This window comes from Rhamphochromis longiceps, linkage group LG8 (genome assembly GCF_057381845.1).
Source record: "Rhamphochromis longiceps isolate RC_006_pf linkage group LG8, R_longiceps_female_GT1.1, whole genome shotgun sequence".
Taxonomy (NCBI): Eukaryota; Metazoa; Chordata; class Actinopteri; order Cichliformes; family Cichlidae; genus Rhamphochromis; species Rhamphochromis longiceps.
This window is the reverse complement of record NC_140564.1, coordinates 27,950,239-27,976,523: the sequence shown is the minus strand read 5'-3', so window position 1 is coordinate 27,976,523 and position 26,285 is coordinate 27,950,239. Positions and strand designations below refer to the sequence as shown.

At 39.7% G+C, this 26,285-nt stretch overlaps 1 protein-coding gene and 1 pseudogene across 7 annotated transcripts in view; both read right to left on the bottom strand.

Moving 5' to 3' along the window:
- Positions 1 to 26,285, bottom strand: part of sdk2b (sidekick cell adhesion molecule 2b) — a 293,816-nt gene that overhangs the window by 254,977 nt on the left and 12,554 nt on the right. The gene's annotated exons all lie outside the window — the stretch shown is intronic.
- On the bottom strand, positions 2,051 to 2,816 carry LOC146663924 (uncharacterized; annotated as a pseudogene).

Here is a 26,285-nt window from a genome sequence, read left to right as displayed (position 1 = left end):
TTGCATGTTGAAGTATCCTTAAGCAAGACACTAAACCCCAAGTTGCGCTACTGCAGTGTAAGCGTGTGAATGTTGTTAAGTGCTTTGGCATAGAAAGAAAACACATTTGAATGAATGGATGAATAAGGTTTGTAGTAAGGAAAGGGTTTTCAGCATTCAAAGCAAGTAGAGAAGCATAAGTACCAGTCCACCTACTGTACAGGAGCTTGACCATGAAAATCTTATTACAGTACCACACTTGAATTAAGACAGCTCTCGAGAGCGACCCATTCAATCAACCAACCAAGACTTAAGCTCATGATTATAGAGAAAAAGCACTACATAAAACCATATTATAAATATAATCGACAATAAATACAAATATAATATTAAAGAAAGCAGAATTAAAAGAAACCAGTTTCCACATAAATATTTCAATCAGTGCTTTTGTAGACTGGATAAGCAACGGGAACAACTGACAGTAGGATTTGTGAGTGCTGAAATGATTATATTATAAAAATGAACATTAACTTTCTCAATAGTGCTTTAAAAGTGCAAACACCTGCACTTACAAACATCTGACTGGTATTCCCCCTTCTGGGTATTTTAAGAAGGATTCATCATCATCATCATTCGTTTGATCAGTAATAAAATGGCAAAGGTATTTCACCTTTTTATAAACTTTAAGAACATTGTCTGGCAGTTTAGTTTAGTCTTTTATCGTGCTTGGTTCTATATATCAAAATAGCACTTTTACTAACATTGTACTTTATATGATTTTGCACACCTATTAAGTACATATATTGAGCTGCTGTAAACCAACATTACCTGAGCTGAAAAGGTAAGGTTGGTTTACTGTGGTTTATCAGTGTTTCACCTAGCAGACATCCAGTGTTACAGACTCTTAGCTACATCCCTGGCGTCGTAACACCCAGGAACTCATTGTCATTTTAATTTACCAAAAAGTTTCCAGTAGTTTTCTCGATCAAAAGCTTTAGAAGCATCAATAAAACAGATGACGACAGATGGATCTTTGACTCAAGTTAATCATTTCTTTAAGTGTATATATACACATGTTAGTACCATGCTTTTGCTTGAAGCCAAACTGATTATCCAGAGAAGAGATATGCACACTCACTCTATCAGGCAGGATCCTTTTTAGGATCTTAGATAAAATTCTGGATAGTGCAATCAGCCTATAATTTTCCAGACAGCTCACTTTCCAAGCTTTTAATAACTGGGACTAGCAAAATATGCCATGGGTCATAGAACCAGGGAAACAAAGAACTAAAAGAGGAGCTAGCCTTAAACTAGCATTTTAGATGTCCTGCAGTATTGTGATTCAAATCACTCTTTACTATCAAATAATTTATGAATGGCTTCATATACCTCATGTGTCAATATACTTATAGGTTCATCACTGATGTCAGAATCATCCACATATCGTTAACTTTTTAACAGCTGAACAATGTACTGTAATGCTGTTTCCATAATGCTGCAATATCTGCCCCAGATACACCTTCAACCGTACACGGTAGAGGCAGTTTGCAATTATTAAGAGCTTTTCCCTCTTTCTAAAAATCTGTGACATTATTTCTCAGCATTTTCCTGGCCATAGAATCTGTCCTCATAACTTACTTATTTTTAGATATAAAACGAACAGCAAACTTATATCAGGCATTTGCAAGCTTTTTCTGTTCAAACTCTGGGCCTTGCTTAGGTCTTACAGCCATGGCCCAAAGTTTATAAGCTTCCTTTTATGCTTACGTTGGACATCAAACGATTTACCACTTTCATGCAGAGCAGCCACTATATCGTCATACATGGAACAAAGTTTACGTTTAAGCTCAAGATTCTTACATTTGACATCCTTGCCTCTATAATAAATGTTGTTTAAATATTTATCTGTCTTATTATAACAGGCCAAGAAGTCATGTTCATAAAGGCTGACCAGTCTAATTTTACACTGGTAGTATTATTAGTGACATGATTCTTTCCCATTTTTTCTGGCAATTCTTCCACATTTACAGTAAAAGCTAAATTTATATGGTCTGACACAGCTATCCAATACTTAATACTTTTCTAATGTTGCATTCCCAGCTGTACTGATGCAATGATCCAGCCATGATGTAGTATGCCAAGCTTCACTTATATATGTGTGGCTCTCTGAGCAGTAGCACTTCGCTTGACAGAATAAGATAAGCATCTTCACAAAAATAGATTAAGTGGTTAGCAAACAGCCTAGAACTGCCATCTGAAAGATGAGCATTAAAATCACCCACAACATATATACTGTACTGTACTGTTATCTTGAACAAATGCATTAATAAGAGCAAGCCTACTAAGATATTCCTCCTCATTTTCACACATTTCAAAGGGGGTATAAACATTAAGGATGACAAAACTATTGTTATTCTATGTATACTGTATACCAATACACCAGTGTACATCCAGCATCAGTTTTGTGTCCCAGAGCACAGCCTGTAGTCTGTCTCTTACTAGCTGTGTTTAGATCTGTCCCCACAACCAAAAAAATTGGCTCAAGGTTAGTTAGGTTTTCCCAAGTCTTGTTTAGGTAATCATGTCTCTAGCAAACATAAAATGTCACATTCTGCAAGCAAACTGTCCACAACAGTACATCTAGCTTTATCCCCTGCACTCTGTCTCAAATGCAGGCCAACACAGTTGTAAGACAATATCCAAAGAGGTTGCTGTATGGTTGGTGATATATCAACACCAGGGGACACAATTATTCCCCCTGCTGTATGCACTATGTTGCGTGGTTCATGATAATACCAGACCAGAGCCCCTTTAGGCCAGAGTTCGGGGTTATACATTTCACTAACGTCATTATATTCAGCAGTGATGTTCAAAGAGCTGAACCTGCTCCATATATTGACAATTTGGCATCTCTGCTGACTCTTGAGTCTTTAAGATACTGATGAAGCGTTTTTGCATCTACATCTGAGGCAAATTTACACAAATTTTTCATAATTACTAATTTAGTCTTTACAGTTTTTAAAGTACTCACAATTCCAGTGTCAATCATAGATGCAGTTCCAGGCCCCTCGTTGCGTCCAGTGGTGCCAACATGCATTTCCGAACCTGAAGCAACCTTTTCCATCGTTCAGCGAGGTGTGGCCCTTCTTCACAACTTTACTCCATTTTGGAGAACATGTAAAGAGCTGTTGATCTTTTGTCATAGCAGTTTCTATGTTAGGACCAGAGGCTATCATCGGAGCCTGATATTGCCCACAAACCAAAATCTCTGGACAACACACTGACTTATCACTCATTTGGATCCTGCCAAGCCTCCAGCTCCCTGCGTCCTGGCCAGATCGCCTTTACTTTGACTCCCCCGCAGCTCCTCAAAATAATTCCCCAGAGGAAAGTGAGAAGCGGTCCTCGGTCCCTGAGCATTCAGAGTAGCAGCCCCAGCCAGCACGTCAGACTGACACCAAAGAACAGTCACACATTGGTTGACTTCCACAGCGCCAGGCCGAAGTTGTTCACAAACATCCACCTGAAGTTTGACTACACGTTTCAAAGCACCCAACTTGGCACACAGCTGGTCCATTCGCTGTAATAAACAACAGCTATCCAAACTGGAGTATGCAACAGGCAGCAGATCATCCAAATGATGAGAGACAAATCCAGGGATATTCTCCCCACACTCATTCAGCACCTTAAGGCAAAGTGTCATATTGCTGATGTCCATATGCTGTCCACACTGCTGTTAGGTAGCAGGACACAGCTTAAACATAACTTTTGTGTGATCAATGTGTTCGTGGCCAACAACACAATTTCATCCTGACTTAAAGTTTTGTTTTTACCGCAAGGAAGTTAAGTAGTTCATCCTCCACAATTACCCTGCCGTTAGTCATGCTGGTTTTAATCGAGACCTGCTATAGAGATCAGTCAATCGAGACCTGGATCTGCTACACCACCATCTGCTGCATCCACCATCTTGCATCAAAACTTCTTTCTTCACATTTGTGAAAAATTCTTTCACAAATGTTTGAAAAGCCAAACTTTTGCAACGGGGACTATAACACCTAAATTCAAAAATGAAGCGATAATATCCATATGGTGTAGAATCTGACTCTTGGGAACTGTGCAGTGTAGCTGTACTTTACAGACTGCACACGCCTGATGAGGAACATAAACTTCAAAACTCTTCCATTGAAAAACAAAAACCTTGAAATTTAAATCCTACAAGATAAACTCGGTGCATTTTTCATTGCAAACAATGTGCAGCAGTCACATTGTTTTTGTCTTTTCATATCTCCAGGATATAGTGCTTAGACTTCTTCAACAAATATGTAAAAAACATATTACAACAGAAAAAGAAAATCGAAATCAAATCCCCACAATATTGCCTGCAAAGGCGAGATAAATCTGATAAATCACATTATTAACTATTGTGTGTATGTGACAAGGCTATCTTCTTACACTAATGAAATAGAGCCTTGAAGAGCATTTTGAGCGTCAATAATTCTGAGATCTGGAACCAGTCTTCTTTTATTTATGCTTTAGGATTTTATCCATTAGCACTCTTATCTGCTGCCAAGGATATACCTTGTCTATCCAATGTTACAAGTCATTTTAAATGAATTTATTAGATATATACGCTTGAACACCTCTACTATCATCTATACAGTTTATAGGGAGCAATATAATGCCCAGCCTGAAAATAACCCCAACCACACTTCCATCTTTTTGTAGTGCATCTCTTTGTCTAAAGCAGGGGTTTCCAACTCCAGGCTTCAAGGGCCAGCATCCTGCAGGTTTTAGATATTACCCTGGGTCACCACACCTGAATCAAATGAATAGTTCATTACCAAGCCTCTGGAGAACTTCAAGATATGTAGAGGAGGTAATTTAGCCATTTAAATCAGCTGTGTTGGATCAAGGACACATCTAAAACCTACAGGACACTGGCCCTCGGGGCCTGAAGTTGGACACCCCTGGTCTGCCAGCTATTTGGATGACAGCCTATGTGAAGTCATGACCTACCACAGATCTACACAGGGCTCCAAGGAAGCCCACAAGTTGACTGGATTGATTTCCTTTTATTTTATGTGCCAAAACAAGCTCTGATATTCAGTTGTGCCACATAATGCTCTGCTCCACCATCTTTGCGTAATTCAGGATATTACATGCATTCTCAAATAATGAACATTTACTGATTCACACACATCCACACCCACAAACACTTCTGCTCGCTTTTAAATTTTGACAGAGCACAGGTGTGGCTTTCAATCTACTCACGTCATGTTCATTGGACAGTAATCTGTCTCTCTGCTCTTGAACAGCAGTACAGCAGATTTTGCTGTACTGGTTGATGGTTACGACAAACAGGTTTCACAGGAGATAAGTGCAGATTCCTTTGTCGTAGACCCAAATCTTGTTTGAGACCTATTATTGTAAGCATGTTGATTAATGATTAATTTTAATTTTTTGTCAAGGCACCTTGGATTGTGACAAAATGTTTTGTCACATTCTAGTGATGGGTCGTTCGCGAACGAAATGGCTCTTAGAGCCGGCTCTTTATCGCGAGCCGTCACGTGGGTTTTTTTTTTTTTTTCTCTCAGCCTCTCTCTCGCACTTTTTTCCCGCTTCACTCTGCACGCGAGCCTTGTGCTTTACGCTGGGCAGAGGGGGGAGGGGCGGTAGTTACACTCAGTAGCACAGGAACAGAGCCAGAGAGAGAGAAAGAGAGGCAGGGACAACAACATTAGAAAGGTATAGTAATCATCCACAACTATTTTCGGTTGCAGATGATAAAGGATTGAGAAAGTTTATTCATGCAGGTCCATATGACAGAGAATATGCATGTTCTTTTAGTTTTCATATTATAATTTATATTTAATTGTGTTGTGGTTTGCAGTGTTTTGTGTTCTTTTCACTTTAAATTTGTGAAAGGAAAAAGCTGAAAATTTAAATAGTTAAAACTTGAAATGTGAATAGTTGATTTTTGTATTATATGATTTATTTATTACATTTTATGTGGAGTGAATAAATAAAAGTATATTTACGGTGGCCCCTAGAGACAAAGCACATACAAACTTCAAATCACGTACGAACTCTGAAGCATGTACAAACTCCAAAACACGTAAAAACACGTACAAACTCCAAAACACGTAAAAACACGTACAAACTCCGAAGCACGTAAAAACTCAGAAGCACATAAAAACTCAAAACACGTACAAAAGACAACAGAAGTGCTCCAGGATGCTGGGCGCAGTGTTGAGCCTTTGTTATCTTGTGGCTACACAAGCCAGCAAGTACCAACGACCGGATTTGATGTGTGGTAATAACAGGTAAATGAACTTTTTTTTAAATTATTTGAATATATATATGAGTGCCTGTGTATAAATACACAAACAATACACACATGCTTTCAATTGTGTAATTTAAGTGATCTAGTAGCTCTGCTTTGGAAGTTCAGTTCATGCTAGAAATGTGTTTTGGAGTTTGTACGTGTTTTGTCTCTAGGGGCCACCGCATATATTTATATATAAACATATATAAATAAAACCACTTGTTTTTACGTTAGTAATTCCTTTTGTGCATAATTTTATATTATTGTTAATAATAAATTAATTAAAGCAACAAAACAACCCGAAGAGCCGGTTCGGAGCCGAAAGAGCCGGCTCTTTTTAGTGAGCCGAACCGAAAGAGCCGGCTCTCTAAAAAGAGCCGGAAATCCCATCACTATCACATTCATTCAAATGAGAGATTCTCGGCTGCTTTTGTGATATCAGCACACAGATGCTTTGTGCTGATATCATACTGTGTTTAAGACAATGTAAGATCTATCAGTCATTCTCTCTGACAGTAGAACCAAAACAGCAGTTCTAACCATAGCAACTGTGCTGCGGGAGAAAAGGCTGCACGATGTTAAGATGACAGGAACTTTTGACAGACGAGGAAAGTCAGGGAGTTTTCTGATTGGATAAGAGACTGCTCTGTGATGTTGGGCTCCTCATCCATAAACAAATACATGCTCCAGTTAAGATGCATCTTTGCCTTGTGAGGGGAAACTTCACGAATGCAAAGCACAATGGGAGCATAACACATCAAAGCCCTAATCTCGGTGATCTCCAGAGAGCAATGTCTTTCTTTTCTCACTTTCAAAAGTAGCATCTTCTCCCAAATGCTATACCCAAGTGAAGTTAAGAAAGAGCCTTAAGTACATACGGCTCGACATTGCATTCAAAACATGACTGCAGGTAATGAACAGAATTCCCAAATGATTTCACAGATCTACTTGTGAATTTGAGTATACAAAAGAAAGCTTACTCCTCATATGAGCATCGCAGAATTTAGCAGTTCAAAAACTGTTTGACTGACAAAATATTTTATAGATAGAGGTTTGCACTAGTCAAAAAAATAAATACAAATCTGAATAATACCCTTTAAGTGCTTTTTGCAGTTTTTATGACTGTTAAGAGACATTTTAAATACTAAGAACGTCAAGTAAGTTTAAGGGTTAAGTCTTTGTTGTAGATTTAAGAGTAGGTTTAAGGCTAGGACAAGGAGAGTTGCCAGATCTACTGAAACGGATCCAAATATCGTGCATGCATGTGTGTGCGTGTGTCATACTCAAAGCACTTTATCCCATTAGCTCAGGTTTGAGGACGCAACCACTCCAGAATAGCAATAGAATTTTGGCATCATTACATTTTATTCAAACTGAAAGCCGATGACAGTGTGGCATACTGTAAGCCTGATTGCAGACATTCACTTTGTCAAGCTTAATCAATCGTTCTCATTTCCACAGTGGTGGTCAATCAATAATAAAGCTAATTTGAGAGATTGTTGTTATGCACTTATGGGTTCATGAGCAAAACGCCACACAGATGAACAGTGATATGATGTGGTCCTGACAAAGGATTTTTCAGCTAAAAAAAGTTCAGGTTTCACAATAATGATTACACTGGTAATTCATGATGTAGAAATATGTACATGGAATATAAATCTGTGTTCACATTAGGTTAATTGCATGTGTCATATAATAACAGAGTATTTAAAGCTAAAAAATGATCAATGAACTTGCAGATGTTGCATGTCATCATCTTAAGAATATCCTTTACTCTCTGGAAATGTTCCCTGTCAATGTATTTAGCAGCTGTCGATTAACCACAGTACTCGAAACAGACTGAGTCACTGGCTTTTACCACTTCTGGTAAGTTGTAATTAATTAATTAATTTGTTTATTTTTGGGAGGGGGGGGGGGGGGGGGTGTATTCTTTTTTTTTTTTTTTTTTACATTATTTGTTTTTCCCTTTTCCCCCCTGCAACCAATGGATCAAATAATTTAGTCAGACAAAGCCAGTACTGATCAAATCGCAATGACTAATTTGTACTGATTTATTTAATTATATTTCCAATTGTGAACATATACCACCTGCTACATGATACATCTGTCCCACCCACCTGCTTGGGTCATGCTTCTATTAAGGTTTATTTCTTTCTGACATGAGCATTTCTAAACAAAAGCTTCAGTTTAATCTTTTCTGTTCAATACAAACAACAACAACAAAAAAAAAAAAACCTCAACTTAAAAACTTTAGATTTAACTACATACTCTACAATAAAATGCCAGTAGTTTGATGATGATTGAGTTTAACAATAAGTCCTGTGGGAGAATGCATGAAAATGCTGTCCAATTTGAATGGTGAAGAGAACAACACTTGTTTAGCTAAGCGCCTTTGTGAAGTCTTCTAAAGCAGATTTTTATTTTCATACTTTGGTCAATACTGTATATGAGTAATACTTTATTCCCTACAGTGAAAACAAATAAATAAATAATAAGGAAAACAGGAAATCCTACATCAATATAATTGACCCTAAAAGGCAGCACTTTTGGCATTTTGTACTTAGTGTTGCATTGATTGTCTGCAAAATTCAGCATGCGCACACACCATTTTGTTCACTTGGTCTTACTTCGTGAAACATTAAGACTGGAATGCCGGAAACAGAAATGTAGGCCACAGTCTCCAATAGCAATTCCATTAAGGGAGAAAAAGAAATAGGCACAGTGCCATCAGAGTGAAAATCTCTGTAGAAATATGGAGTGTCGATGTTTCCATCAAAAACTGAACTGCAAGGTGTCTGAAGGGTCAGAGAGGACAGTGCGTGATGCGTTCCTCACATCTGTCCACTTCATTTGGAAGTTAGAGATTTTCTATCTGAGGTCTCTGTGGACATTGTGAGAGGTAAAATAAGGACCTGCTTTGGATGAAAGGAACAATACACTGGTGCGGGAGTTATATCTAAATTGTGCTCTATATATGTGGAATGCAGACAGGATTTGCTAACACGCTAACAATCCTCTCTTTTATCTTTGATGCTACCAATTCTTCCTCAGTCAGGTCTTTTCGCTGCTCTGCTGAGAGCCTATAACTAAACTGCCCTGATTTCTTTCTCATCTTTCTATGGTTCTAAGCCTTTCTCACAAGTTATCAGCACAAAACCACCCAGATGGGTGACTTTTGACCTCCAGCATTGACTACTTAAACCCCAGGGTGGAGAACTCTGGATAAACTACTCTCCAAAGCAGAGGTCTCACACATACAGGATTAAAATGCTAAGGAGCAAGTGAGTACATCCTTAGTTCATCCTCATCTGCATCTTAATTCTGCTTATAATGCAGTACCTGTATGTAGCGCTCATATAAGTTGAACAGATCGTAGTACTGGCACCTGCCACCTCACTAGAGGGGAGTTACAGTGGGGCAAAAAAGTATTTAGTCAGCCACCGATTGTGCAAGTTCCCCCACCTAAAATGATGACAGAGGTCAGTAATTTGCACCAGAGGTACACTTCAACTGTGAGAGACAGAATGTGAAAAAAAAATCCATGAATTCACATGGTAGGATTTGTAAAGAATTTATTCGTAAATCAGGGTGGAAAATAAGTATTTGGTCAATAACAAAAATACAACTCAATACTTTGTAACATAACCTTTGTTGGCAATAACAGAGGTCAAACGTTTACTATAGGTCTTTACCAGGTTTGCACACACAGTAGCTGGTATTTTGGCCCATTCCTCCATGCAGATCTTCTCGAGAGCAGTGATGTTTTGGGGCTGTCGCCGAGCAACACGGACTTTCAACTCCCGCCACAGATTTTCTATGGGGTTGAGGTCTGGAGACTGGCTAGGCCACTCCAGGACTTTCAAATGCTTCTTACGGAGCCACTCCTTTGTTGCCCGGGCGGTGTGTTTCGGATCATTGTCATGTTGGAAGACCCAGCCTCGTTTCATCTTCAAAGTTCTCACTGATGGAAGGAGGTTTTGGCTCAAAATCTCACGATACATGGCCCCATTCATTCTGTCCTTAACACGGATCAGTCGTCCTGTCCCCTTGGCAGAAAAACAGCCCCATAGCATGATGTTTCCACCCCCATGCTTCACAGTAGGTATGGTGTTCTTGGGATGCAACTCAGTATTCTTCTTCCTCCAAACACGACGAGTTGAGTTTATACCAAAAAGTTCTACTTTGGTTTCATCTGACCACATGACATTCTCCCAATCCTCTGCTGTATCATCCATGTGCTCTCTGGCAAACTTCAGACGGGCCTGGACATGCACTGGCTTCAGCAGCGCAACACGTCTGGCACTGCGGGATTTGATTCCCTGCCGTTGTAGTGTGTTACTGATGGTGACCTTTGTTACTTTGGTCCCAGCTCTCTGCAGGTCATTCACCAGGTCCCCCCGTGTGGTTCTGGGATCTTTGCTCACCGTTCTCATGATCATTTTGACCCCACGGGATGAGATCTTGCGTGGAGCCCCAGATCGAGGGAGATTATCAGTGGTCTTGTATGTCTTCCATTTTCTGATGATTGCTCCCACAGTTGATTTTTTCACACCAAGCTGCTTGCCTATTGTAGATTCACTCTTCCCAGTCTGGTGCAGGTCTAAAATATTTTTCCTGGTGTCCTTCGAAAGCTCTTTGGTCTTGGCCATGGCGGAGTTTGGAGTCTGACTGTTTGAGGCTGTGGACAGGTGTCTTTTATACAGATGATGAGTTCAAACAAGTGCCATTCATACAGGTAACGAGTGGGGGACAGAAAAGCGTCTTACAGAAGACGTTACAGGTCTGTGAGAGCCAGAGATTTTCCTTGTTTGAGGTGACCAAATACTTATTTTCCACCCTAATTTACGAATAAATTCTTTACAAATCCTACCATGTGGATTCATGGATTTTTTTTTCACATTCTGTCTCTCACAGTTGAAGTGTACCTCTGGTGCAAATTACTGACCTCTGTCATCATTTTAAGTGGGGGAATTTGCACAATCGGTGGCTGACTAAATACTTTTTTGCCCCACTGTATGTGCCTAAAATGAAAGGCAAGAAAATGGCCTAATGAGTTTTATACACTGGGTCCCCTTGTGTTAGAAAGGAAAGAACAAAGCAGAATTCACAGCAGGGTGTTAGCTGGAGAGTCATATGAAGAAATGGGGAAAAAATAAGAAGGAAGAGAGAGGCCTGTGGGGTTCAAGAAACCTTCAGGGTGGACTGTGGGCCCATCTTTAATTGGCAGGCCAGTGTGTGCCTGGATGACCACCAAGCAGGACTACTGTAGCGGATATGGCCAGAGGGCAATGTAGGCACACCACCACATGGCACCAGCTTCCTCCCAAACCACCATCCTAGCCCTTCCTGAGTCTTCCCACAATCCCACAGGCAATTCCATCTGCTTCTGTTGTTCCTCTGCTCTCATTAAGGAGGACTGGCTGGGGCAAAACACACTCAGACAGGACAGGTGCCAAGTTCTCCAAATATGCCATATATGGCAATGCATCTCATTGACCCAGTAGGGTAATATCCAACTCCAAATAGGCCTGAGGTTACAGTAGCTATTATTACAATCTGGATGGTTCAGCATCACTACTATTGAGACTATTCTAGAGGACATATTTATTATAATTTTGAAATTATTCACTTTCCTTGACAGGTATGGAAAATATGGAGAACTTGACGACATAGAAGATAAGGTGGAATATTTATCCTTATTTAACATTTATTGCATCAGCCTGAAACCAATATGGATTTTATTGTAGTATATTAGAAAGCAAGATAACGCTTTAGCCTGAAGAATTTACACAAAGAAGGAATTGCTTTGCAGGGAAATGAACTTTCAAGCTAGTGAAAACAACACTCTGAACATTACTGCTGTAGTCCAAACAAAACATAAGAAAATTCACTGGTCTGACTTCCCATTCCCCTCCCCGTCCTGAGGAGGCTGTGCACACACCAGCCATAAACACAGAGGGCATGGTGACCATCTATTGTCAAGTGTTTATTTCACTCCAGGATTACAGACAAAACAGGATGTCTGTGGAATTTCTGAAATAGTCTGATTGGATTGAAAGCAAGGTGACAGTTAAGTGACATAAAATATAATGAAGTTCCAAGCCCAGTGACATATTCTTACTCGCTGATTAATAAATCCAAGATAAAAGCATGAATGAGAACCATAGGAGCCCAAGACAAGAGTTTACTGGCTTGTATATGACCTTGTTACAAAGCAGAAGTACATCTTCAAATTAGAAGTATAGGAGATTTTTTACAACTAATATTACATCTGTTTGTTAATATTTAGAATATTATGCTTTTATAAATATAAATTCCATATAAATCAATACATTACTGGACCGAGACTGTAAAATCCTTCTGACTAGGGATGGAAACTGATAAGTATTTAGTGATTCTCATTCCTTTACTGATATCACTTATCAGTTTGATTTGTTATTGATTCTCTTACTGATTCTCAATCGCTTTGAGAGCTGCCACCATCGCTAAGCAGCATATCAAAGACATTACATTTCATACTGCGTGGTGTAATGTTTGTGCCTGTTGGAGGTATTTCCCCACTTGGTTGTCAGTCGTCAGTGTTGAGATCATTACTCAAAAAATATTTCACATATTACACAGAACACTTTACTTAAAGTAATGCACTATGTTACTTAATTACTCCCAGGACAAATTAATTTGTTATACGACTATAGTCTCACACACAAAATAAATCCTTATCCTGATGAGAACGCACTGAGATCCTTCTCTTAGTATTTAGCTATGAACACAAAACTGTTTCAATCAAAGTGACAATTTCAGTATAGTCATTAGACACTGAATGGTTGATGGACTACAACAAAAACTTGGCAACACGATGGTAAAATGTTATACTTAAACAAAAAGTGCTTACAATAGCACTCTATTGGTCTGTTTCCAGTTGAGGGGCCATAATTGTTCAACTATTCCTCATAAGATTTCTGTTTCTTCCCCGCCCGAGTTTGCATTTGTTAAATGCATCAAAGATAAATGGCTCTGCTTCACTGGGCTCCTCATGAATGAATAACAATGTTAATCAGTGAGGGCTTTTATCCTCTATGCAGTGCATGTCGAATAAGAGCCGCTTGCTCACCTGACCCCTCTATCAATACAATCCAATAGTCTGGGCACTTTCTTTGTGTAGACAAATGTACCTGACCAACTCCAAAACACTAGTTCTAATTGTTTGTACAAACACTTTTTTCAGGCATGCACTTTTAGTAGTGCTAGAACTGGGCTGGGAAAACAAAAGGATTTGTGAAGATCCTCTTTGGGGCATGACAGCAAGCGTGGAGCTTAACTTAGATTGGGGTGAGGAGGCATGAATTATAGCAGCAGCTCTTTATCCCTTGTGTACCCTTTACATTACTCTTATTTTAATTAGTAGGAGAAGGTCTAAGCAATAGCATCTGTGTAAATCTTCACCAACTCACCACTTCATCCTAACTTCTCCAAGATCTGATAAATACCTGATTTTCCATTCAGCTCTCCAACTTTGACTTGCATATGTCATTTTTTTTTTCTTATAGTGCCCTGGATATTTTCCATCTGTCTGTTTTTTCTTTCCCCCATAGCTTTAAAAGAGAGGCCTGTCCAAGCTTAGTATATCAGCCTCATGGTCAAATGATAACAGTTAAAGCCTTGCTCCATATACACTGTGCTCAGAACAATATGTGTTGTTACTGATAGCCATGCACTGTGCCTTAGTGATCCTTTAACCAATAAAAACCATGTGACAATACAGGAAATAAAGTGTGTTCTCATTCTGAAATTAAGTCTGATTTATCCATGTTCCAATCATCTCTTTATTTGTTGAAGAGGAGTTTGTGTCAAATTAAAATTCACTTTATCACATAGATCCAATTTATGCATGGATTTGGTGCCGTTTTAAATTGTATTAATTATTAGCAAAGCGCACATATTCACATATCTTCAGTACTAGATCATTCCAACTCTAGATGTTTCTGTCTTGAACACCCACTTTCTATTTCAGGGTATCTTGATATACCCCAAGTGTGAGAGAATGCCTCTCATTTAAACATTCTACCACAGAGCCTTGGGTGATGCTGTCTATGTCTAGCCTGAGGGCAATGATACGTGCTCATACATTTTTCACACCTGTAAGACAGATGAGGACCACATGGGCTGAACATGAGCAACTTCTCTAGACAGCACACGGTAGTGTTGTGATTTGGATTCTCCCATATGGGAGTAGAATTAAACCTCTTTAAATGTGAAAAAGCAACTCTGAGAGCCCTTTGGGGGCAAAGAGGCATTGAGAGGGGAAAAAAAAGAGAAAACAAGGCAGCACATAAGAGAGGGGGAGATGGGAGGATGATGGAGATGGGAGGAAAAATATGCCTGTGGCTGGAAAGAGAAACCAAACTAGCTCATTACTGACCCAAGCACATAGAGAGGAAGAAAGGGGGCAAATAACAGATGAACATTGTGGATCAAAAATGGGAAAAAAAATAAAGAAAGATAACAAATAAAGAAAAAATATTTACAATTTTGCTGTTGTTACACAGTAGTATATCATTGTTATGGCGATTTCATCATTGTGACTGCAATATATTTTTGCAGTCCCCATGTCAGCTGAGCACACCCTGTTAGAGAAATTTGTAGGGTCCTCTAATGAGCAGCAGACCCTCAGAATAACAAACAAGCTTACTCTTGAATAGTACAACACAAAAAAATATGAAAGAAGAGCCGCCCCTTCATCCGATCGCGCGCACACACACACACACACACACACACACACACACACACACACACACACAAAAACAAATAAATGTTCCATTTTTAAATCTCTTCTTCTCAGACTGGTAAGTTAGTATCCATCCCATTTTTCTCCTATCTTCATTATTTAGTCTGCATTTCTGACCCATATTTTCTTTCTGTTGCACAAACCTGTTATTCACGGGTTCGCCTTCCTTCTTCTATATCTTTTTCTTTCCTCTCATCTTCCCCATCTTCGCTAGAACATAACAAGCTCACTGACTCCCGCTCTGTGTGCACCGGTGCTGTCCTGTTTTTTATGGGGTGACAAATTAGCCCAGTAGAGAACCATGCTGCCACTGCTGAGCAGTAAACAAGAAAGTTGCCTGAGTGGAAAAATACAAGGTTAGGTTCTGCAAAGGATCTCTTCACTTCCCTTGCTCTCCACACTGCTTCTTTCCTTGCTGCTCTTGCCTCCCTCTGGCCAGAGAAGCATGCCCGCTGTTTCCACATGGCTCGTGCCCAGCAAGCACAGCCATGGTGCAATGAGCCACAGCTTAACACCATCTCAGATACCGACAGTGTGATTGCCGCTAAGGAAATGGAGCAGAATGGTGACTACTGAAGCCAAAATGACAAGTCAACAGGCCTGAGAGTGGGCGATCACTGAGTAATGAAACCAATATTTTCTGCCAGTTTGGAAGTTAAGCAGGAGGCAGAAACTATAGCTTAACAAATCCTAACAAAAGAGGCATAAGCTGTGTATATCAGTATAATAAGATGGTGTTTTGAATAAATCTTAAAAATGCGATTTGTTGTGGTGGGACAAAATAACCCAGAAAATCAGTTTTTCAACAAAGGCTTCAGTAGAAGAGTTACAAAGTCAAGTTTGTGATGGATCATGAAGACCTGACCCATTAACCAACATTTCTCACTAACGTCCATGTATTTTATACCTATATACATGTCGCTATGTCTGCAACATTTTAATTTCTACTTTTGTTATAAATCAAAACTTGATCAGCAAACACTTCTCCTGTTCCTGTGTCTGTGTATTAGCATTAACCTTAAAAACCTTTGGATTCTACTAAATACAACACCAGAGAAAAGACAAAGCTTAGCACTGGAACCGCCAAGGGGGGTCATTTTGACCAATGGCATTTTTAAAAATCAAGGAAATATATAGTTAGAAAAAAGATATTTAATTACAGCAGGACTAACAAAGGGATGCATAGCTGTGATAGAGTGGGCTGAGCTGGTCAGAGGGCATGACTGAACAGTTGAAGAACTGGGCAGGTTGCTGGATGTGCACCTCTAGCTGAACTTAGACAAAAGTCAAGAGTGTGGAGAACAAAGCTGAGCAAATAAAGTGTCAAATTTGGACTGCAGCAGCCAAATCGAATAGGTTATTATAATTTAAACAAATTTCACAATTTATGCCCACTGCCACCATTGAGTGGAATGTAAGAAGCGTGCCCACAATGTGAGAAAGCAGAAATTATACACCATTTCATGCAGTAGACCATCAGACCATGATGGGACCTGAACTCTTACTAACCTTAAGGATTACATTTCCTACTAACCACTATCATATAGGCTAAAGTTTAAACAAGTGTTGAGTCATATAAGTAATTAAACCTTAATCACTGTTTGTTTCTCCCAGCATTTCCTAAATGTAACCAAAATGTTTATACATGAACAATAGTAACAGAACACAAGTCCAATATTGGCCAGTATCGAGTTTTGGTCAAAGAGCAGAGCGACTGATAACTGTAGTGAATCACTGTATCCCATTATATGTCATGGGTGGAAACATAGCATAGCTAAGTGTCAGTCTGCAGATTTACCATCCTTTGCATTGCATTTTATTTTATAAATCAATTTCCTGAGCATGTCTTTGAGGGCAGAGGGCATAGTAATAATCTCCCACGCAATGTTATGCCAACATCTCTTGCCTCTTTCCTCCTACTCAGGCTAACAAATTACAATCCAGCTCTGAAAACCAAATTATAATGAGTAAGCAAAAAGCCATTTCATGAAGTCCTAATGGAAAAAAGCAGCCCTTAGGGGAGGGGAAATATATTGTAGTTCAGAAGGTGCCACAACAATCCCACATTTTAATGGTGAAATCTTAATTATTCAGAAATGGTGCCATGGGGCAAAGAAGCCATAACTGGGGCTATGAAATTATAGGTAGGACACATATGTTGTGGCAATTAATGTAAATACATAAATGTAAAAAAAGCATGAAAGCTCGTATAACCAGTGTTAGAGATAGCTAAAGGAAGTATGAATTAAGCCTTAGAGGTAGAATTAGAGCTATTAGTCTTGGGCTGTGTGACCCAGCCAAAATAATCAGAGCCTAATTCAACAGAGATACCACCACTGAGGCTAAAGAATGGTCCTCATTAATCATTACAGCATCAGCTACACCAGTGGCCTATGGCTTTAGTCTTTATTAATGGTACCCCACTTAAACTCCCTCTGTTTCTGGTAAGCAGCAGTGCTGCAAAATGGCAAGGACTGAGATCCAGATAGGCACTGACGGAAAACAAGTGGCCCCAAGAATAAATCAGAAAGGGGTAAATGACCCTCATACAGCAAGTCCTGAACAAAATATCATTACAATTAATTTAATTTTAATAAGCACAAAATAGCTCCAAGACCTCCAATTCAGCATGAAGCAATCTGTTAGAGTAAAACCCTATACCTCTCTTTCTCTTGGATAAAGAATTAGCTAAATATAGGCAAAAAGTCTTGGGAATACATTTGCTTAACAAATTCATTATGCAGGAAAGTTGTCACTGACACAGATTTCAGGAGAATGGGGATTTCAAAAATCATAACGTGAGCCTTAGTACAGTACCGCGAACATTTTTAAATTAGGGTTTCTGTTTTTGACAAGTTGATGCCCAGTTTGGAGCTTGGAGGTTTTTTTCCCCTTTATTTATGTATTTTTTATAAGTTAGGGTTAAGTTACCAAAAAAGCTAACCAGGGGAGGGGCAGGACACTTTTACAAATTGTATTACAAACTGTATTTTGTATTGATGGGGGATGTTAAGGCTGTAGGAGGCCAACTTTGCGTTTTTGTGTGGGGGTGCCCTGGTACTTTTCCCACCCATTTTCTCCTTCAAAGCCAGTGTGCAGCTGGCACCACTTAGCCATCAACACTGGGTACAAAAGCTTGGGAGAAGAGCTGGCCAGTGGGCCACCTTCTTTAATGTACTAAACAACTAGTGATTGCGGTCTTCACCACCTGCCAAACAAATGTTTTTCTACAAGTGATTCTGTAATTCTACCTTTTTTCATTTTCATCACTGTTTAGGATTTGCACATGTGTTTCTTTCAATTTAGGTCTCTCGGGGGGCGTGGCAGCCCAGCCAAGTTTGATAAAATTAATTATTTAATTTAAAAAAAGCTGATTTATTTGGGGATTTTTTTTACTCTTGTTCACCTATAAGCTGTTGTTCCTCCCCTTTTAGCTCTTTTTGAACAATATAACAATTAAGGATGTGCAGATAACAAAAAAAGTTACGGTAAAACACTTTCAACCTTTTAAGGTTAACATGTTTTTGCAAACAGCTATTTTCTATTTGCTACTTGCAAATAGCTGCTTGCTGTTTGCTGTGGACTGAACTAGAGCAGGTTTGCTCTCACTGAGCAGAACAATTGATGAGTGGAAAATAGAAAAGCTGGAGCCGTTTTAGGAAGATGATTCTAGGAAAGAGCTGAAATTGCTGGTGTTCCTCTTTACTTCTCTGTGTGTTTGTCCCAATACAGCACATAAAAGAACTATTAGAATTTCAACTCATCCTTTTAGTGCTTTTCAGGTTCCCATCCCTCTTGCCAGCAAAGCTGCTGACAAGTACATTCAATATGTGATTTTGAAGAACTATAAAGGAACATGAAGACATTTAATATATAACACCTTTATAAAAGTAAAAGCTCGTTGTTGTTTTTTAATTACTGTATACACATCTACATAAATAGCGCAATCAAAAAGGATGTGCATGTGAACAGAGCTGAAGTAGACCACTTCATGCACTTTGTTCATTATCCAAACACTTTTACCTCAGACCTACTTCATTCTTTGTTACTTGATGAACAAGATCAAGTGCATAAATCTGAATGGAACACTTTTTTTTAGGTGATAACCACCATTTTAACAGTGCTAGGGAGGCATCACAACTCATTGCAACAGACAGCAGTAGAATTTTTTCCAAATTACAGTTAGAGTGGATATCTAGAAAGAAGAAAGGGTAGGATCACACTAAGGGCACATTGAGTGAGAAGAGAATGAAGATGATACACTCAATCAGTCTCCACTCTGAGAGGCCTCTCATTAACTATTCCAGTGATAATGACAGCACTGAGGAAGCTCCTCACTTACTGTTATTGTCATCTCTAGGATTCTTTTCGCCCCACTTCAGTTTCTGGAGAGAACTGTTTTCCTCTTCTTGACCTCTTTTTTTCTTCTTCCCCCTCTTGTATGAAGAGCGAGGCAAACTTAAACTAGTGTTTTCCTCTCCTCCAGTTACTAAGGCCACAGAGCCGTCTTAAGTTGGGATTATTCTCGGTTGCGGACACGAACACCTGCAGACACCACGGGTGAATAGGTGCTTTTCTTTCTCTTAGTTTTATTTTTTTAGTCCACATGGAGTCCACAGTGGAGGAGGAATACACAGTTTATGCCCTGTAGTGTTGTGACTGCTGCAACAAATTGCAAGGCGCACAGATGTCCGTATGGAGTCTGGCGTTCACCCTCTGATGACTGATTACTTGGACCCAAGCCGACCCTCACATACTTGCTGAAATACACAAATCCTATCAACACAATCAGTCCAGTCCCTGTTTAAAGAATGCACATACTCAATGTACTGTTCATCTTAATTTATGGCCTTCCATGTGGTTGCACAACATTCCATTCATCCACTATGCATAAAGTGTGCAGTCACCACAATACCTCACTATAATAAGTGCTGAGACAGAGCAAGATAGAGGCTGAGGCATGGTTACTCTTGCCTTGGAGAGGATGTGTCAAAAATTAGGAACTGCACCTTCTGTCATCTGAAAACTCAAAAGGCTACATTTTTGCAGTCACTGACAGAATTAATCACAGCTTTTCAGTGTAACATGTCAAAAGATGAACGGTGACCATTTACAGCTACAAACTAAATTGCATTGCAAAACCTGTTTAAATGTTAAACTTTTTTCCCCCTGCAGATTTTAAAACTTGATTGTAGGCTTTGCTTGAATGAAAAGGAAAACTCTCACATCTGTATGACTCCTCTCTCTCTCAGCCCCCTCCATAATTAACATTTTTATTACCATTAAGGTGTCAATGTGATTTTCAGTTTTTCCTCAGCGAAAGCTACTCCTGCTTGTGAAATCTGAAGTGCTTTAAATCTTCTGTGGTCAATGTATATGTTTACATCTTTGTCAAACTTAAAAAAAAAAATCCTTTCCTTTTTATCCCGACTACTTCTTTCAGTTTCTAGTCATTTTTTTGGTTGTTTTTTTGCACTTTTGAAAAAAAATGTATCAGGAAAACAGACATTTATAACACCACTGACATGTTTTTACACATTTTTAGAATTGCATTTGAGATCTAATGTTGAAACAAAGTTAAGATGAGGCCACTTCAGTCCACTCCTAGACATGTATGATGATGCAAAAGCTGTTTCTCTTACTCATGTCCTTGTCAGTTAAGAAAAACAAGCACCAGCAGTGCAGACATAAAAAACCTGTCTATGATACTTTACAGAAAACTCTAAATTCCTTAAGCTTACAAAAAAGAGAAAAAGGAAGCTTGTAGCTACCATCGTCAATACCCTGATTTCATCCAGTAACTACTAAAGCTACTAGAAGGGTAATTTCATGCCAGGTAGCTCCCTCTCCTTGCTCAACTCTGACTAAATAACCAGACCCAGAGGGCTCTTTCACAGCAGGTGTTCTGTTAGTGCCTAACCCCGTACACCCACCCACCCTCTCTTGCCTCATCACTCCACCCACATTACAGTGAGCACAGAGGAGGCCATGCTCCCCTCAGCGTTAAGACAGAACACTTTGTTACAGCTCTATTAGCTAACTAATCTGAAAGAACTTTATTTTATTAGTCCCTTAAGACTCCTGCCAAGGCCCTTTTCATCCTTTATGGATTCAGTAACTGTGCAGACTCCGTCTCCCTGCCCCTCCCCTTTCCTCCTGTCTCTCCCAATCCTTCAATCCCTCCATCTTACATGCTTGCTCGCCCCTTCACATACAATAGAGCTCTGTGGTACTGGCAAGGTTGCACCAACTGCGCATTACAGATGCAAGTGCACGCACACAAACAGGAGATATTGCACACAACTCACATGAGTCTTCAGTTAGTCGAGCCCGAATGCAGTCTAAATAAGCAATAGAGAAGACGATGTATGAAGAATTGAAAAGCAAAGTTAGATGCAGGAGGGATTCTCACTTTGTAGAAAAATGGAGCTCCAACGGCAAGTCAAATATTCAGGTGTGAATTGATAGCCTCACTGAAATCATCAACATTTGCCTTATATGGCTTCCGCTCGATTTCCCCCAACTTGCCCACAACCCACAAGTAACACATTCTGAAATGTGTGGGAGGCAGAAAGGTCTCAACATGATTTGGGGAGAGCTCCATATACAGACAGTTGAGATCAGAGATGAGGAGGTGGCCTATGCCACAACAAGTTCTGTGAGTATTACCATAGCATATTTCACATGCCACAAATGATGTGTACTTGAGCAAGTCATCCAAAATTGCTGCCCCCAAGTGCCTTTCATTTTAATTCACATATTTCACTTGCAGTCATAGTAAGATGATATCTCTAGTGACAGGCCATTTTGACCCATACATTTGATCAAATGGGAAAAAAGATTAGGATTCTGTGATGTCAAAAAAATGAAATATTCAGTAGGAGTTGCCATTAAAAATGAATATGGAGAAAGAGAAACAAGAGAACACTATAGCATACTGTATATCAACTATATGTGCTTTATAATAAATGAAATGAAAACAGTGAGGTAGAATCCCCAGAATGATTCACAAGAGTTTTAAACAGCATATTTAGCTTTTCAATCTTTTATAACTGATGAGTTAAGAGGAATAAGCAAAACCTTTCATATTATTCATAGAATTTTAAAAATCCATTGTTACATAAAGGCAGCTAAATTGATCAGTGACGAGCTACAGGGGATTCTATATTTATTCTCATTAATTAATGACATTTTGATGTCAAGTGAGAGATCAAACAGCACCAGCCTTATCCCTGGTTTGAGGTTTGAAACATTTATTCCTGATGGTCCAGATGTTTTGGGCTTCTTTTTTTCTTTTCTGTTACACTGCTTCTTTATTCTCTCAGCTACTATGTATGACTGCACTGTAAGGAATTGTTTAGGAAAGAGCTCAACAAAACAGTAGTGACATCAAACAGTGGGCAGCTCCCACATGCACTTCGCTGAAGGGGAGTTTGGACGTCTTGCTCAATATGCAAGGGCTGATGGCATGGCGGCCCAGTGGCAGCACTGGGCCTCATGCCAGAGGAAAGCACTGCAGGTAGTGGCTACACGTACATCCAAACGTAAGTGTGCACGCACACATGTACACTGAAAAAGAAAGAGACAGGCATGCGAATGCATAAAACAAGCAAGGATAGCATTGCACATGCACACAAAACCACACACATGTGCATGGCAGAAACTCTAATAATGCCATCAGAGATAGCCTAATGATATTGGAGGGCAGAGTGTGCTGGTTCGCTTTGATCTTCCCTCTTTCCCTTCTCATCCCTCAAAGCTTGTAGCAAAGAAAGAAGCTGAGCAGAGCAGAAAGGGAATAAGGGGGGAGAAAGAGTGAGAGAAGAATAATTGCCAACCTTCATTTAAAAACAAGAAAAAGAGGGATACCACTGAAGTGAACCTTGCGGCAAAGAAAAAAAAAATCAAACTCGTTCTTTTTGCCTGCCTGTACCTGCAGAGCATACAATGGACAGTTGACAGCCCTCACAGGTGCCCCTCAAGCCCTGACTGAACAACAGGGCTGGATTTGGCTGGAGAAGCTGCTGCAGTCCAACAGATTCTCTCTCAGAGGAGCCAGAGACAAATACACCATGTCAATCTGCTCTGTCAGTCCAGCTGATAGCTGCCAACATTAACCCTATGCCTCCTACATGTCTGCTTCCTCCCACAACATACCGAGACAGGTAGTTTCTGATCCTGGCTGTCAATCAAATTTCCAAGCCCATTCCTCCAGTCATACAGGGAAAAAAAATGTCAATCAAGGACGTAGCAAAGTAAAACAGGAATCCCATAAGCTCTCTGTTTGTACCAGATCAAACGGCTTGTTTGTGTTTGTCAGTTTGTTCATCAACTGTAGTGAACCACTATGTCCGTTGATGTGACGGTGTCTTCCAGCCTAGCAAGCACATCTGACTTCACTGGCCATGACGGATTGTGGGCACGGATCTATTTTTGGGGATCTGAAAACGCTCAGAAGGACCTGACAAAAGATTAAGGCCTATGTGTGTCTGCGCCTAAGGGGGAAATGCAGCAGCTGCAGAGGCCAAGGAATGACAGTTGTGAGGAACCAGGACACTGCACCGTATAGTGCCTACTGAATGTACAAATAGAAAACTGAATAATTTCTCTGAAGCAAATATTCAGGATATTCAGGTCTACAAGTCATATTCTAGAGCATGAGGTGTCCATTGGTTTTTGGCTGTTTGACCAAAGTGTGCCAGCAGCATTATTAAAGGGGGGGGGGGCGGCTCAGGAAAATCATTTTTAAAATATACTGAACTTCCTCAAAAGCAGCATTGTAATTTAATTTGCACAGTCGTCTAAACAAACAGTGAATCCCCTATGCAGTGTAAGGCTGCGTAAAACAAGATGATCAATAACAACTTCACATATTTTCTCATTTCACGGTAAGTTAGGAATGTCTTAAAGGTAACTTTACACAAAGGCTGCAATCGGGCAAAGGTTAACCTACTGTGGTTCTATTAAAGGTGAAAGAAAAGCATCCCAACTCCAGATTCATTTACATGTTTTAGAAGCATTTAGATCAGACACTGTAGTATCTCCTCAGCCAGTACCAGCTGAGACAGCAGTGAAAATGTGTGACTGCTTTATTGCTTTGTTGCGACAGTGACATGCAGTCAAGGCAATCATTGCATGACCAGTTAAATGTAAAAACAGACGGTTAATTAAGTGTCGACGTGAAATCGACCTCTCTTAAGTATCAGAACAGTATGCTGTCCTATAAAGCGTCTCACAATCCCCATTTTGATCCATCCTGGAAATCACTGCCATGTTGTGGCCACAATTAACTGTTGCCTATGGAAGTTTTCTTGAGTACTAGACAATAAATCTGTCCCTGTTATTTTTATAGACATAGCAGCACTTTTTGGCACTCTGTGCATGGACATTATGAGTAAACCTGTGCTCTTTGAGACTGACAGGAGACCAGTGTGCTTGTGTCACACCACTGTGGGCTCACCTTTCATTATCTGTGCATGTTTTACTCATGTAAGCGTGATGGACAGATGTGCATTTAGAAACAGTAGCAAAATAATCACTTTGCACCGTGATTTACAATCTCAAATCTCTTATAATCTCTAATCACCTTGGTCAAGATGTATGACCAACGAAAGAAGTGAAGCAGAGCTTCCACAGAGAAGATTCAGATGATGGCAACTTCTTCAACTTCCTCACACAGTTCACATCTGAGTGTGGTTATTTTGCCGCTATTAAAGAGACACACGTCATTTCTGAGCTTATGAGATGCTGATCTCTCTTTTGGAGACAAAACAATTATCCAACACAACATAAAAAATGTGAAATAAACTCTAAAAAAAAAGCTCGTCTACAACACAAGCTCGTTAATGCAGCAGTAGCATTAATCTTTAAACACCAAAAATGCCATATACAAATTTGCTAATAACAGTTTTCTTGTAGTGAGGTGTTTTCACATGGGGTATTGCTATTTTTACTACAGGAAAAGATCTAAATAATTCCTCCACATCATTCCAGCTGATGGGTAAATATTTATCATCTCTAGTAATATTTTAAGATATCGCTCCTCTCTACTCAACATTTTAAACTTTAAGTGTCAGTTTCCAAAATGTAACAATGATCCTAGTGCTTCCTCAGTCTCCAGGCTAATTGCAACAAGATGTAGGTGAGACTGTCATCATATTTTCTGGGTGGTCCACTACTCTCATGGGTGTATTAAGCAATTAAATCGCTCAAACAAACTACAGCAGCATTTTTACTTTTCTTGTTCAGTTTCATACCTGTTTATGCGATACATGTACATTGCACGCAGCCATCATGCATTTGGGTTGTTTTTCCAAATTAACCTTCACAATATAAATTGCCATTTTCCACACAGTGTGGTGCATTTTTATGTGTGCATCGTGCGCTGCTGAGGGAAATGAAGCTGTGAGTAGGTGGTGTGTTCAAGTTCCAAGAGGAATGAAAGAAAAATTATGTGGCCATGACAAGGAACATTTTCTTTAGTGTTGCCATTACAATGAAAAAGACCTCTTCACCTTTTCTCTGACTCTACATTAAAAAGAGGAACACAGAGGACACCTCACATATTTTCTGCAATTTTATGTACAGAACTTTCATAGACAGGATTACATCTTTTAGCCTCCTGTAGTTTCCATTGAGTACACCACTCTCCTCTACCAACACATGCTTTATCTAACAGTGATCAAATCCAGTATCTCCCAAAAGTGATTACACACCTCACGTTTTTGTAAATATTTTAATCATGTCGTGGAGCTGGTGGATGTTAGAAACCTTGGGCTCCTCGACCTTCCGTTTGAGGATGCCCCACAGATGCCCAATAGGGTTTAAGTCTGGAGGCATGCTTGGCCAGTCAAGTACCTTTACCCTCAGTTTATTTAGCAAAGCACTCGTCTTTTTGGAGGTGTGTTTGGGGTTGTTATCATGTTGGAATACTGCCCCGTGGACCAGTTTCTGAAGGGAGGGGATCATGGTCTGCTTCAGTATGCCACAGTACATGTTGGCATTCATGGTTCCCTTAATTAACTGTAGCTCCCCAGTGCCAGCAGCACTCATGCAGCCCCAAACAATGACATCCCACCACCATGCTTGACTGTAGGCAAGACACACTTGTCTTTGTACTCCTCACCTGGTTTCCGCCACAGACTCTTGACACCATCTAAACCAAATAGGTTTATCTTGGCCTCATCAGACCACAGG